The 12,337-nt window shown below is 37.2% G+C and overlaps 1 non-coding gene across 1 annotated transcript; it reads left to right on the plus strand.

The window, feature by feature from the left end:
* Nucleotides 1-11,812: 11,812 nt before the first annotated feature.
* LOC118606656 lies at nucleotides 11,813-11,931 on the plus strand. Its single transcript, XR_004952570.1, has one exon. It is a non-coding gene; the product is annotated as a 5S ribosomal RNA (ribosomal RNA).
* Nucleotides 11,932-12,337: the final 406 nt, after the last annotated feature.

Here is a 12,337-nt window from a genome sequence, read left to right on the forward strand (position 1 = left end):
GGAAATATAGTGCAAATAAACCTGTCAATTCTTGCCAGCAATCTGACCACCTGGTTAAGAGACAGAAATGTACTTAACAGAAAATCATGTATAACAAATTATAAGACAAGAAAAGAAGTACGAAAGCTGAACTTGCCTATGCAGCCTAAGTTCTATTTTTCAAATGTCTTTTCCTTCACTCGGAGTGGCTGAACAACCCAGGCTTCTGTCCCACACTATCTCCAGCTGCACTATTGAGGTCTTTCCGCTCCTCTGAAACTTTTGTTTCTTATGTTTTCTTTCTCTCTGGTCTTTTACAATCTTTCATATGTTTCATATGTTTCATAAATCATTGTTTTAAAATGTTGATTTTATTTTTATTCAGGTCTGGTGAGGTCAACAGATCAGGAGACTGCCATCGAAAAGATAGCTTACTATTTATTCACAGTTCCCAAGAGAAGAGTGGCGTGCATTGCCATGGGGTGGGAAGGGGCACAGGGAAGCACCAGGGTCTGTCAGGAGGCAGAGAGAGCAAGGGCAAAACATGGATCAGAGCCTTTATTGTGGTTTCCATGGGAAGGAATGGGTGAGGCAAGGTAGTCAGGCTTAAGATTGGCTAGTTTGAATAATTTCAGCAGGCATAGGGGATATCCCTAGTTGTTTAGTACCTGGCTGTCTTAGTTGGAGCTGCTATAACAGAATACTATAAACTGGGTGGCTCACAATTTTGGGGGCTGGAAGTCAGAGATCATGATGCCAGTATGATCAGGTTCTGGTGAGAGCCCTCTGCCTGGGCTGCAACTTCTCATTGTATCCTCACATGGCAGAAAGAAGCAAGCTAGCTCTTCATCCTCTTCTTGTAAGCATAGCACTGGCTATGGGGTGATCAGGGCAGGGATAGTGGCCTATAGTATGAAAGCCCCATAAAGGACATGATTGGAGTATGGGGCTCTGGATTGGTTGGGTTGCATATGAAAGATGTGCTTGCAAGTATGTCCTTTACTATCTGTAGGAATTGGCTAACTGTGAGGGGCCGGGTTCCTCCAGGATCTACAAGACATCAAGATTTCAATGCATCAAAAAAAAAAAAAAAAGACACAATTACTATTCCTTTTCATGATTACTATATTCAAATTCTTAATGGAATGGAAAGAGTTAAAAGGCAGTCATTAGTTTGATGTCATTTCCCTTACATGTCACTATCTTTTCCTTTCTCCATTTTTTCTTTTTCTTTACAGGTTATAAAATTAATCTTCTTTAGAGGGTCTCTTTTCAACTAACTCATGACCTCCATCTCAATGCCATCCTTCTTTTTTTTTTTAAATAATTAAAATTTTTTAAAATTACGGTTGGTGTACAATACTATAATAGTTTCAGGTGTACAACATAGTGATTACGCATTTATATAACTTATGAAGTGATCATCCTGATAAGTCTAGTACCCATCTGACACTACACATAGTTATCACAATATTATTGACTGTATTCCTTATGCTATACTTTACAGCTCCATGACTGTTTTTATAACTAGCAATTTGTACATCTTAACCTCTCCCCCTTGTTTAATCTGTCCCCCAAACACCTCTCCCATCTGGCAATCATCAAAATGTTCTCTATATCTATGAATTTGTTTCTGTTTTGTTTGTTTATTTACTTTATTTTTTAGATCTTACTTCTGCCTTTTTATTCAAAGAAACCCAAAACACTAATTAGAAAAGATATATGTACTCCTATGTTCATTGCAGTATTATTTACAATTCCAAAATATGAAAGCAACTTAAGTGTTCTTTGATAGATGAATGGATAAAGAAGTTCTGGTACATATATACAATGGAATATTATTCAGCCATAAAAAATGAAATCTTGCCACTTGCAACAATATGGACTAGAGGGTATTATGCTAAGTGAAAGAAGTCAAAGATGAATACCATATGATTTTGATTATATGTAGAATCTAAAAAACAAAATAAACAAAACAGAAACAAATTCAATGCCATCTTTGTGTTGAATATCTCGTGATGTGGGCCTGCTGGTCTATCTGTTTATGATTATATTTAAGAACCGTGTTTTATATAACTGCCTTTCTCTACATTGAGGGTGGAAGTTGTGACTTGTTGATTTTGGTAATTCCAGCACTCTACACAATATTTTACTCAGTTAAAGCTCCATATATGTTGTTAAAATAAATGTTGATTCCCTTAATATATCATATAGTACCTGACCAAGGTTCTTTGCTGATCAATCATTTAGGTTTGCTATTGAGAATAAATTTTTTTGGAAAAAAACACCTTGCCCAAGATTGCACAACAAAGTATACTAGGCAATTGTAGAACTCATGTCTTTTGGAGATTATAGATTGTAATGACATTAAAAGATGATCATTATGATAGTTTAGTTGGGTATTTGGGCCAGAACTTTTGAGAATATGTATGTTCTGTCTTCAAGTAGACCTACCTCTCCACAGGGCCCCCAAAGTAAATATATCCATGGAAAAATGACATGTGAAGCTAAGCAACACTTTGTTTTAAGCTGGGATTTCAGCCCACAGACCTCAGTGCACCTCTGTGGGGTGGGCCAGATATCTGAGCTCTGCCTAGAATCACAGCAGACAGAGGCATGATGGTACTTTTTTTCTCTGCCCCCCCCCAAGCCTAAGCCTTCAGACTGCATTCCTCTGAAGAAAGAAAGGCCAATCCGAACTTGAGCCAGAGAGAGCCAGAGAGTAAACAAGAACCCTAGACAACATTTGAAGGAAGCTTTGGACCCAGGCTTTCCTAGGCCAGCCAGAGGTTCGCTCTACGGGAGAAGAAAAAACATTTAAAATTGATAGTAAAAGAGGGATCATTTCAGAGGAGTCGAACCAGGGACAAGTCCATCTTTCAATATGCAATACTTGCATTCATTATACCTGCCACAATGTTAGCCTATGAAACAACACAAAATGTGACCGATGACAGCAACATCTCCTTTTGAGGATGAAGTTTTCTCCACCCCACACCTAATCCAAGGAGAGCAAAGGAGCCTTGAGTACTTTGTTCTAGAAGCCAAGGACCCAGTGTTTATTCCAGTTCACCGCACCGAGCTCCGCCACATCACTTCAGTTTTTATTTCACTTCACCATAATGTTACCCTGCTCTCAGATTACCTCCCTTTGTAATCAAGTTCATCCAGAACAGGTGACAGCGTTAAGGTTTTCATCTCCACGAAGAATGGAACATGTGTAGAAAAAAGCGGATTGTAAAATTAACCGTAATGCATACAATATGGTATTGAGATTTTGAAGCAACCGCACATTCTGTTAGGCAGAAAATGTCCCTAGATCCTGAAAATTAAAGTCTAGTCTAGCCTCCATATGTAGATCCACACTTTATGTAAAAACTTATCCTTAATTTTCAAAGGCATTAAAAAGTTATATTTCCTTTAGTTTAGAGTGCCTACTTTTTTTTTCCCCCTGCAAAGTTAACTTTCAGCACTTCCTTAGTTGGGAGGCCTCTGATGCTCTCTGTAGTGCTTACTCTACTTGACTTCACCAGAAAACCTTTTTGATTAACTCCGTCAGACTCAATTCATAGAGCTATGCCAATCTCTTTCACCCAACTGTTTTCTTTTCTCCTTTGCTGAATCTGGTCTTAATACCAATGTATATCCTTTTATCCCACTGTAGAAAGTTGAGTAGCTAATTCCAGATTTCACTCCTTTGTAGTTATGCCCCACATGATTTGGGTCTTCTCATTTTCTTAGAGTAGCTGTTTTTTGAGACAAGAATAATTTCTGGGGCTTTGGTTGGAATCATCTAGTCAAGAACAGTTCTCTGCACAGAATGAACATCCCATAAACATTAACTGACTCATGGTGACAAAATAAATGAAAATTCACTTAGAATTGGTAGAAAATGAACTTAATAGTTCTCTTTTATACTTTTTCTAGATATTAAAACCCTAGTTGCTCAGGTTTTTTTTTTTTTTGAAATTTAATAGTTATTTTCTAGGAATCTTCCCTTGAGCAATATATTTTACAGCTTAAATATTTTCTTCAGATGTTGGGAGTTATTGGACATGTAAAAACATATATGACCCTGAGCTGGTTAAACAGCCTATTATAATAAGAAGTGAATTATTCTGCCCAATAAAAATGCATATTAATTTTGTATTATGTGCAAATATTTAGGCATGAGTCCATGTACACATACATCCATTAAGCAGTCAAATACCTAAATTAAAAATAGCAAGCTGAAAAAAATTCTGAGTGCAAAGGTGCGATTGCTTTGAAAATAGCCAATTTGGAAAAGAGTTTGGCCTTTAATTGGCTAAATTAAACAAGGAGCAATTACTACTAACTTGATCCCCAAAGATTGACTCTAATCGTGTCATGTTTAACTTGGCTGGTTAAATTGCAAATAGTGTTCTCCTTTTCTGATTTGGTTCATTTGGCTAATATAATGCCTTTCTATGGTTGACTTTTTCTTTCCTGACTTAGCCCTTTCTGTGAATGGAAACTCAATGGATTAAGAAATACTGTGCCTTTTTTTCTCAGAAAAACAGCAAAATATAAGTGTGGTTGTTATTTTTTAAAGAATTTCTGAAGCAATTTTATGGGTGCATAGTTATACAAATGTCAAAGGATCATCATAAAATTCATATGTGTATGTCAAAGCTCTTTATAAACCTAATATCTTAAAATATTCTTGTGGATTTTTGTTTTGCATTATGTTAATGGTGAAGAAGAAGAATGTTCTTTTTGTACCAATTTTTACCTTCTCTGTGACTGAGATATGAGTGGTTTAACGTATACATTCAGTGTTCAATTAGCCGGCTCAGATCCACGAGGGCATAGGGAAGGATGGTTAAATATTTATCTCAATTCTGTCTAAGAGTATCAGAATTTAGAGAAGGCCAATTTCTTTGTTCAAGATAGTTCCATGCACGTGGTTAAAAATAGCATCTAATTTCATGTGAAATACTATGGAATGGGTTAACCTAAAAAAAGGAGAGATCTTTTCCTCTGGTAGGAAATGTCCATACACATGTGTGTGTGTTAAGCATTCATTTATTTACTTGAAAGTGATAAAAATGTAAGGAATGATTAAATATGCTAGGTTCTATATTAGGCACCAGATATGCAGAAATTAATGACACAACCTTTACCTTTAAGAAGTCTATAATGCATACTATATGTTTTTATTGGATTATTTGCAAGTGAACAAGCTGGGAACAAAATGACTTCAGATTCCAATTTTTAGCTTTTTATACATCCTTTTTAATCTGTAACATAAGTTCAGTTTGTCTTTAGCATCTCTCTCTTGCATATCACCACCCAATTCTGTTTGGCCTCCTTCCTCAGTAATGTTTTCTCTCCCACTTCAGATTCCACTGCTCTCATGGTCTCTCCAACCTCAAAATAGAGTCTTAGGAAAGAGCTAATTAGTTTATCTTGTTACAGCAAACCATCTAATAAGAATTCTCTGTATTACCTCTCTCACAGTTGTCTGCCTCAAGGCAGAACCAGCAAAACTGTATGCTTATAAAAGAGATAATTTTCACATACCTTTAGGTATATTATTTACTTAAGAATAAGGTACAGACATCAAGTCATTTTTTTTTTTATCTGAATGCACAGCTTAAATTCTAACACTTTCCACAATTTCTATTCCACCAACTCAAGACCTGCTTTCAGGCTATAAGGTGGGAATGTGGAAGGGTGGGAGGGGGATGCCCACATTATCCCATCCGGTCTACAGATTGGGTGTAGAGATGGTCCAGTTTGTTCATTTATTATCAAAAGTAATATCCTGATGTGGCTTTATCTGATGCGTTATTTCTGAAGGATCCGGGGTTGTGGCCTAAACTAATAAATTCTCTGCATCAACATATTGCTTTATTGTAAAGTTTTGACTTTCAGTAACGTGTGAACAATAAAATGAAACTGTGTATTTAATGTCTGTTAGCCATGCTAATCATTAAATATACCAGCAAGTGAGCCAACAAATAAAAGCCGACCACTACATAATAAATGGAGCATAAAGACTAGAAAGCCCAAATTTGCAGAGGTTGCAGTAATATACTCTATACCACAAAAAATAATTTACAATAAAAATATAATTTTTTTCCCCAGGATTCAGGAGAAGGTATCTCTGAGCTGTGCTGATATTTGTGACAGGAATGCCTGACACCACAGGCATTTTTTGATGTTTTTCAAACAAACTCTTACCAGAAGCTCAATATGTAAGTAGGTAAGAAAGGAAGTAATCTTGTCAGAGTTGGAGGAGAAGATGTCCTATTCCCCCTCACACCCACCCCACAGGAACACATGAGCCACATATGTTGGCACATCTGCACACACTTTCACGAACACATGTCTGAGCTATGGCCCCTGCGAAGGCTTTGCAGAGCACAGTCAGAAAATCCCTGCATGTATTTACTCTGACAGAGCCTAAAGCAATAATAGCTGGTCTGGGCTTAGTGCTTAAACTATACATTTGTAATTAGTTCCAGAAGTAAATGATACTCAAATCAAGAAGGAGCTTGGGAGAGAGAAATCTGATTTGGAATGTCTGCGTGTGCTTATGAAATCATATGTGGAATACTAGGAATCTCGAGTCCTGGGTTTTAGATTTAGCTACCAATCTGCATAGCTTCAACAAGTTACTTAAGGTTGCGGTCCTTCGGTTTTCTCATATTTGTAATGAAGAATTGTATTAAAAGATTTCTGTTTGCAATCCATTCTACAAATGCTGTGAGCTACCATATGTAGGAAAATACATTCCAAAGACAAATACTACAGTGCCTAAAAATTCTTTCCCATGAACATTCAGTTTATTGGGCAATAAATAAAAGAAGAAAATGAAATTATTCTGCAAAATACAGTCTGTCATTTTGAATGACTGAACCATCTTTCATCAAGCATTCCCTTCTGGTGGAGAACAAAATCATGGATTTAGAAGGAACTCACAACATGATACTTCAACTTCATCAAATGTCTTAAGCTGCAGTTTACAGAGGAAAGGGATCCAGGAGTGGAACCAACCGCAGTCTGAAGCTACAAGTTCTGGCCAGTCAGTGGGTGCATGAGACTTGATCCCATTCCTTTTTTGGATTTCCACGTGGGTCAACTGTACAATTTGAGCTAAGGCATTGTTGGGTAAGAGGAACATGCCTTTAAAGTGGACCAAAGCCAAGTGGTGCTAATTTAGAGTTCAAGTACATGCTCAAGCATTACACAATGATGTGAAAAAACTTTAATGCACAGAACTACTTGGAAAGGCCATGAAGCATACTCAGTTACCTTCTGCCCAAAGTTATCTGGTCCGACTCCTGTTGGAACTCTTCACCTTCCACTCTTCTATTTGTTTGGCTGCTGCCTTTTCACTGGGGCCTTTATTTTCACCCAGTAGAAATGAAAGGTTAGAAAATTTTAATTTTGTCATTACAGAAAAGATTGAGTATGTATTCTGAATGAAAATGAAATTCCTATAAAGACACACAGTCAACAGGCATGTTGAAACATGCTTCAAGATGATCCTAAATATTTGTACATACAATTCAACTCATTCTCAACTAAATCATCCCTTTTGGGAAAGATCTTTTGAGACATCTTATTATAACAATTCTGGTACTATTAATTTTGGGAATTATTTGAGAATCAGCCCTCTTTAATTAGCTTGGCTAATTGAAAAAATTATATATAAGATTATTTCACCTTGACATTGGTTTTTATAGGTTGCGTAGGTTCAAGTGAATAATCAGGGCATTTCATGTAATTTAAGATCATGCTCTATTTGAAGGAAGAAAACATAGGGTTTTGTTTCTTTAAAATAATATTGAAACCAATCATTTATTTATTCAACATTTCTCTAGCAATTTTGTGCTAGAGGATATACAGAGGATATTTCAGTAATAGGAGACATTTTGTAGAAAAGGATAGATTTGAGAAGCTACATTTAGTAATGCCTTCTCCAAATTTTAGTGCCACTGCAATTGTATAATGGAAATGAGAACTCTATTTTATCAGAAATTACCAGCACAACAAAAACGGGCCAAAAAAGAGAACAAGTGGAGGAAATTATCTCGATTTAATAATCTCCTATAATATAAGTTACATTTACACTGCAAAGTCTCCCCTGAACTTATTTTTGTGTGTGTGTGTGACAAAGAAAGGTTATCTAATAAAATAACCAAATTGAAACTATATGCCCTAAGAAATGGGATGGCATAATAGAAAAGGGAGTAACTCTTTCCTCTAGTTCTGGGCATAAAGAATTATCCCTGAACCTTGGAGCCTCAGTTTTCTCCTCAATAAGAAAGATTTGTTTTCTTTGGGATTAAGTAGCATTTATAATGTTTCTTTTAGGCCAGTCTAAATTTATGGGGGCAGAGACCATTTCTGTCTGTTCCCCCACATTATCCCAAGTTATGAAGCCTATGAGGCACTCAGAAACGTTTTTTGAAAGAAAGTATACATTTGTGAGAGTGAGATGAGAAAACATGACAAATTATTTGAACATTGTGACACATCATTTCTAAATTAAAGAACTCACTTTGAGATTTGGAAATTTTGCAGTTTGGGTAAACGCGTGATGTCTGCTTAGATATAGCTAAGTTGCTTACTAGGAAGACCAAACTCGGGTAACAAAATCTGGCTTAGTAGCCAGCTGCACCAGCAATTTTCCAGTCTTGCCCTGAGATGATTTCCCAGTCATTTTAGCACAAGTTTTCAAAGTGAAACTTCAAGACTCTGAAGCATCTTCTTCCATTGGCACCAACATAGGATTTTACGATGTCTAGTAACTAAGGTGAGTATCTGAGGAATTTTGCCAAGTCTGGCTTTGAAACAAACGGTCTTCATGTAATAAATAATCAGGATGGAAATCCACACAAACCCAAATTAAGAAAAGATTTAGGCAACCTCCTCAGAATACATCACAGTAAGTTGCATAAGCTTTAATCAGTCATCAGTTCCACTCTATTGTTCTTTAGGAAGAGCTAACTTCTTTCCCGGCTACCAAGCACAGCATTCTTTCCCCAAGTCCACCGCAATTGGCTTCCTCCATGTGCAGGTCATCATCATCCCCACCATCCTCCAGGCAGGGGACCCTGTTATTTAATCACTCACAGCTCTAAGCGAGCTACACATTTTAAGGAAAAGCATTGTCTAGGAATGGCCATTCAAAACAAATGCCCTCACAAATTACCTGCGACATCTCTGGCCCCTAGTGTCTTCCTTCTTCCCATCACTCCAGATGGCACATTGTGTCTGCGAGTCCCAATCTCTGTTATAGAAGACAAAGTGACCATTAGATACTACCACCTTTTAGCATCTGCCAATTTTATCTCAAGACAGGTCTTGTCTAGAGAGTGACTTGTGGAGGACAGTGACTTGTGGAGGGCCTTCTGAGCTCTCATTGCTGAGTATCTGAGGGCCAGCTCCAGAGAGTTCTGCGTCACTGCCCAAATTAAAGCATACACATCAGCAGCGTGATGACCACACAGTCTGGCATCATGACTAGAGTGTTTCATTTATTTCCCTTCAGGGACATCAATATACATTTTTTCCTACTCTCAATGAAAGCCTTATTGAAAACCCTAAGGAGAGACAACTAACTGTGAAGGATATTTACCATCAGCATATAAGTTCCAAGGTTTTATTATGTGTTTGACAGAACCAGACACAGATATCTTACACTGGGCACTTATAATTTCCTGGAAAACCAGCATTGCCCTGCTCACACCTGGAGCCAACTTGCCAAGTGTTCCTGACTGATAATTGTCACACTTAACCATTGATGTTCAGTTTTCTTTTTTTCTTTCTGGAGGTGGAAGATTTGCTGGATGTGTCATGATTTCTCAAGAAAACCACAATAAAGCTGAAGAATCTAGGTGCTGAGTAATGTAAGACTGAAAGGGCCCCCAGGGAAGTCTTGGGTGCAGAGAAATTCTCAGTACGTTTGTGTGCACACGTGTGTGTGTGCGTGTGTGTGTGTGTGTGTGTAGGGGCCAAGGTATGTTCTGAATTCTAGTAGGGAAGTATTAGTTCTTCTAAAGTACTAGGGAACCCAGGAGAAGACATATTTGATAGTAATGGTTAGGAAAAAAATATTTAAAAATGTTTCTGAAGGTTGACAGATTGTTCCTGGAAAGGATGAGATGTTCCCCTCACTTCTATCTCACTGGATAGAAGTGTTTTGTTCAGGTCCTCACTGGAAGGGAGCAGCATTCCTCTTCCCATCCAGCAGTACAGGACAACCCCTTGTTGCTATGGTACTGGGAAGATGTGAGTAGACAGACAGCCTGCTTCCTGAGCCAGGACTGCAGACACCCAGCCCCATGCAAATCGGAACTGTCCGCGAAGACATGGAAGGCCTTCGGGTGTGTTCACAGCTTCGGAGGAACCAGTGCTGACAAACGCCGAGCAGCTGGGAGAGTAACAGTGGGACTTGGGAAATGAACTGAGTAATCTCGATGATGAAGTTAAAGCTGACACTTTGCCGGAACAAAACATTTTATCAACTATTTGAAATATGAGCCACTACTGCTTGGTCCTAAGGGATTTGAATGGTATTTATTTTTATTTTTAAATAATTCCAGACTTAGAGAAAAGTTGTAATAGAACAAAAAAATCCCAAACTTCACCCAGATTTCTAAAATGTCAGTATTTTGCCTTTGCCACATTTGTTTTGTCATTCTCTCTAGATTGGTAGGTAAGTAGATCATAGATAGGTTACTAGATGATAGATAATAGACAGATGATAGATAGATAATAGAAGATATATAGATGATAGATAGATGTATACATGTGCATATATATATGCCTAAAATTTTAATATTATATCTAATAAGATACATATTTTTCTGAACTGTTTAAGTTGCAGGCATTATGTTCTTTTACCCCCAAATCACTTAGATAATACTATTCAATTGACAAAACTTGTCCAAATTTTTTCAATTGTCTAAATACTGTCCTTTATGGTAAATAGCAATAATTTTTTTCTAGTTCAGAGTTCAATCATGGATCATGTGCTACATTAAATGATCTTGTCTTTTTAGTCACCTTTAAACCACATTAGTTCTAGAGTATTTATTTCATGACCTTGGTATTGTTGCAGAATGTCCCTCAGTTTGGATTTGTCTCATGTTTCCCTCACGATTAGATTCAGAGTATGCACTTTGGGCAGAAATGTCACAAAAGTGATACATCCCCTTTACACATTGTATCAGGAGGCACGTGGTATAGATTTGTCCAATTAGCGGTGAGGCTAACTTTGATCACTTGGTTAGAGTTCAGTCTGCTGGGTTTCTCTGCTATAAAGTTACTGTTTTCCTCTTTTTAATTAGTAATAATTTTGTGGGGAGATACTTTACAATTAAGTCAAAATCCTGTTTATCATCAAGCTTTCACTCACCATTTTTAGCATCCATTGATATTCCTTGTCTGAATCAATTATAACTGTGATGTTTGCCAAATGATAGTTTTCTAATTTTATCATCCCTCTACATTTATTAGATGACATTTCACTTTCTTTTGTGTCCAGTTTTCTAAAATTTTTAAATTTATACCAGTGTGGACTCAATGGATTATTTTATTCAATAGATAATAATTTCTAATGTGAAATTTATTTTAACAATGACAGTAATATATTTGGAACTGAGAGGCCATACAGAATTGTTGCCTGACTTTTTCAATGGTCCTTGGAATACATTTTCTTAAAGAGCACTGCAAAATGGAATTTATTGTTAGATGTTGGTTTAAACTGTGGTCAATACAGAAAATTGACTTGGGGTCACACTTGACTGCCAGTCTGCAATTATTCATCATAGGTGGCGCTAAGAAATAATATCTTGTCCACGGCCATGCTAACCTGAACAAGCCTGATCCCATCTGATCTCAGAAACTAAGCAGGATTGGGCCTGGTTAGTACTTGGATGGGAGACCACCTAGGAAGACCAGGTGCTGTAGGCATAAAAAATAAAAAAAATAAGGGATTGTAAACTGACAAGGTCCTTGCAATCTGTGAGGTCAACCGAGGGTTGCCTCGCCTAAAAAATTAAAAAAAAAAAAAAAAAAAAAAAAAGAATATCTCTCCCAGAGATCTATTATTTGAGGCCATCAGATGTTCTGTGGCCATTAGCAGGAGCTTTGATGCAAAGAGGTTGGATGGTATACTGAACTACCTGATGTTCATGAAGACCATGTCAGTAAAAACTCAACTGAAAATCATTTGGCCTTTGTAAAAGGTAAGTTGACTGTTCATGGAACTGTGAAGTGAAGATTACGAAAGGTCAGGGGTAAGGGGCCTTCTGAAGTAACTTCTGCTGGCATTCTAGATTCCAGAACTCGCATCATGTGGTTCTCCTTGTCCCCCCTC

Source organism: Rousettus aegyptiacus, unplaced genomic scaffold (assembly GCF_014176215.1).
Source record: "Rousettus aegyptiacus isolate mRouAeg1 unplaced genomic scaffold, mRouAeg1.p scaffold_m13_p_1, whole genome shotgun sequence".
Classification (NCBI taxonomy): Eukaryota; Metazoa; Chordata; class Mammalia; order Chiroptera; family Pteropodidae; genus Rousettus; species Rousettus aegyptiacus.